This window comes from Halyomorpha halys, unplaced genomic scaffold, assembly GCF_000696795.3.
Source record: "Halyomorpha halys isolate HHAL.00 unplaced genomic scaffold, Hhal_1.1 Scaffold1582.1, whole genome shotgun sequence".
Classification (NCBI taxonomy): Eukaryota; Metazoa; Arthropoda; class Insecta; order Hemiptera; family Pentatomidae; genus Halyomorpha; species Halyomorpha halys.
In genome coordinates this window covers 70433-74618 of record NW_027106787.1, presented here as the reverse complement: position 1 = coordinate 74618, position 4186 = coordinate 70433, and the positions used below count along the sequence as shown (strand labels likewise).

General features: G+C 27.1%; 1 protein-coding gene across 1 annotated transcript in view; it reads right to left on the bottom strand.

Moving 5' to 3' along the window:
- The window catches only part of LOC106690117 (neuroligin-3), a gene marked incomplete at its 5' end in the record, with an annotated part of 84269 nt that overhangs the window by 26788 nt on the left and 53295 nt on the right, over positions 1-4186 (bottom strand).

The following is a 4186-nucleotide window of genomic DNA, read 5'->3' as shown; positions in this document are numbered from 1 at the left end:
TAACGTAATAAGGAGCATCAAGGATTTTACGTAGGATTTTGGATTGTAACGATTGGATGCGGGAGGAATTTGATGGATTGGTGGAGCCCCAGAGCTCAATTCCATAAAAAAAAAAAAAAATAATAATTAAAATTAAAATCTGTACTACTACAACCCTTGGAGGGTCTGGGCTGCATTACTTTGTTAGGAAGGCCTGTTACTAGAACAACGGTTGTGCAAGAAGGTGATTTAGTTAGAATCACGCCCCACCGCTAGATTTTTACCCGATTACCCCGAAGGGTACCGAATTTATGAGGCTGGGTGGTCCACAGGAGGACTCCAAAACCCACAGGAGTTGACTCACGGCTACAGTGTAACAGTTAGTCTTTGGAATTAGTAGCAACGCGCCTTACTCTGGGGCTACTCGCACCCCCATAATCATGATATAAGAAAATTTAAATATACATTTTATGAGTAAAAAAGTTATAATTCATTCGTTAAATCTAAATTAAGCACTATTTACGTTTTGCAAATAATTCTTTTGAAATAGAGGATTAATAATCGTTTTTATTTTATATAATTATGCATTTTGTCGATAAATTGCATTTATTTGATCAATTGTGAGTGGAATGAGTTTCCACTTTTTGGTTTGTAAATTTTAATATTTTAACAAAAAAAAAATTTTCAAATAAGCCGAAACAATGGAATCTAAATCAAAATTATATCGATCGCGGGATGTTATGGCAGTGAGAATTTGTAAAATGTGTTATTTAAATAATAATACAGCATCGGGTCTCACCACGGTCAAATTGTATTGTACGGTATTGTATATTAATACAAATATTAAATTTAATTATATTATTTCAAAAATTTTTTGAGACAAGGTAATATTTATCAATAAATCAATTTTATATCCAAAACAGTCTCAACACTATTTATTCATTTGTCCAACGTTTCGGCCTTTCTAGCCATCTTCAGGGACATCTAAACATTTAACAGCTTATATTACAACTTCGCTTTTAAACATTTACAATAACATTATTATTTACTACATAATATAACATACCTTCAATATAAAAATCCTTCTCACATTAATTATTTTCTACTTGCCTGGTCTTCTTCGCCTGTAAGTAGAAAATAATTAATGTGAGAAGGATTTTTATATTGAAGGTATGTTATATTATGTAGTAAATAATAATGTTATTGTAAATGTTTAAAAGTGAAGTTGTAATATAAGCTGTTAAATGTTTAGATGTCCCTGAAGATGGCTAGAAAGGCCGAAACGTTGGACAAATGAATAAATAGTGTTGAGACTGTTTTGGATATAAAATTGATTTATTGACAAATATTAAAGATTTTTTTTGTTTGTTTATTTACAAAATGAAAGCTTTGATTTCTGTGTGCTGTATAATATTTTGAAGAATACAATAAGTAAATGTGATAAGTGACGATGTGACAATAAGTAAGTCGGTTTTCTGTACCAATAGCTGGATATGGTGTTGTTGTGGTAACTGGTGATGAGGAGGTCAAGAAATGGTTGAGAATTGTTGATTTTTTTTTTTGCTCATCTATATAACTTTCTTGCCCATTGCATCATATATTTCATTTTTCTTTATACATGTTATTATGTTGATTTAAATTGTTTTTCATTATTTTATGTACAACTTACATATCTTATGTTAAGCCTATCACTCATTATTGACATTTTCTTTCGCACCTTTCATTATAATTATTTTTCATAATTTATTTTGTATAATTCTTACTTCTATAATGTAAACCTTTTGACATACAGATGCCTATTAGCACTCAAATTAAACATAGTTTAATATACTATTAAGTAGTTCCTTATGTTTTATCTTCTTGTGTAGTTTTCATGATATTTGCTAAAATAAATTGATTTATAGTTTTTTGGACAAATTTTGATTTGCCAAACTTATATTCATATGTGAATATCATCAAAACTACTACCCCTACGAAAATAAGTGTCATCGTACTTTATAGAAAGTTAAATTTCTTTATTTTGAGTGTTGGCAAACATATTACGTCTTATGGGCCTAGAGATATATTTTTACAAAATCCAACATTTTATACGACCAACTAGAAATTAACATTTTGTGAGTTTATTTTATCAAATATCATAAAAACTACTACTCCTACAAAGATAAACATTATTAACTATTTTATATTAAATTGAACTAGATTTAATTTGAGTGTAGACAGACATCTGTACGTCCTATGGTTTCTGAATTAAAGTTGTTCATATATCAAACTTATTGTCCGAACAACTATAAATCAATTTATTATAGGAAATATCATGAAAACTACTATTCCTAGGAAGGTAAATGTTATAAAATAATTTATAGTCCATCAAAATAGCTTTAATTTGAGTACCTAGTCGACATCTGTACATCACATAGTTCCTGAGATATAGATTTCTCAACATAAATTAACTAACTACTGATCTTTCAGTAAATTTGTTTGAAATGTTGCTTTTAAAAAGCTATATCTCGAGAACTATTGGACGTAAATAGCTCTATTAGAGCTTATATTTTAGAAAATTTACTCTACTTTAAATGATGTTCTCTTAGAGTTTCTATTATTCTTGGTAGTTTTAAAGATATAGAGCTCCAAATAAAAAAATATTTATTTTTAACTTTTTGAAACAGCCGCCATTTTCTATTCCCCCTACCTATACTTGGCAGACTCATCAATTTTTACTATTAATTATACATAGTTTTCAGTTACGTAATCAAAAATTAGAGTGAAATAACCTGGTTTTTTTTATCTCTTGGGCTCTTGTACTGCTTTCTGCTGAATTCATTATGTATGTTTCCAAATTTGTTTATTTTTCTGTTTTTTTGTAGCCTTGATGAAGACCTAAAATTTAGGTCGAAACGTCGACACAAATAAATTAATTTTGGTTTATTTGCTGACCGCATCTCCGGACCATCTTCTCCTCGAATAATATTGTTCAATATCACGACATGTTTCAAAGAATCATAAACATGTATTTCGAAGTGGAACCAAATTCACTAACCACTTTTCCTTTGAGTTGATATTTGACTCCTCGCTGGTTTGAGAACAGATATTTTTATATTTTTAATGGTGTCAATACACTTCCGTGCTAATTTTCTAAAAGTATTTTTTAGTTGACATATTTGAATTTAATAGAAATATTAATATTTGATAAACAAAATTTATCATTTTTGTTTTGCAAAAGTATAACAAAAACATAACAGTTTAGCAAAATATACATTCTGCTCCCAATTATTCATTTAATGCTAAATTGTTACTAAATCAATATTGAAAACACTAATAATGTTTATATTATAATAATATTATATTATTATATTGTATTATGGAGTTAGTTCTATCAACTAGAAAGTCTTGAACACAATTTAACTGAAATAAACAAAATAACTATTTAATAAGTGTGTCGGCATGACAACAGTAAAGAGGTTGAATGGAAAAACTGCGCATGCGCTAGCTCAGTCAAACTCGTATTAGAACAGATCTTTTATTAATGCGTTGTAGATAATTTTCTATTATCTTCTAGGACTTTATATGTTAAATATTTTATTTTTTTAAATCTTTGGCTTTTCAACGATATATAATACGTTTGTAGTATTACTATTATTTCTGGAAATGGTGTTTTGAACCAGAAAAAAAAGTATTTTTTCCCTTATCTCCTTACATTAGTTATCAAATCCTTTCATAGTTTAAATTTATCCGTTTTTGATTACTAATAAAAATTTTAAATGGTTAATTATTTCAAATAAATAGAATTAAAGGTAATTTATAGGGAGATATTTTATTTATTTTTAGGACTTTTTTTTTTTTAATTTCTTTCAAGAGATTTTATTTATTTTTATGTACTTTTTTTTTATTTATTTCTTTCAGAGATTTTTTTTATTTTTATGTACTTTTTTTTATTTCTTTCATTTATATATTTATTTTCATTCTTATTTTAGTATGAATGCGATCATTCATCAGTATTACTTATTGTCCACAATAGTATGACAGATTGTAATATCTATCAATTAAATAGAATTTTTGATTACTAATAAAAATTTAAAATGGTTTATTACAAATAAATAAAATTAAAGGTAATTTATAGGGAGAGATTTTAGTTATTTTTACGTCCTTTTTTTTTTTTTTTTTTTAACTTTCTTTTATTTTATTTTAGTATGAATGCGATCATTCATCT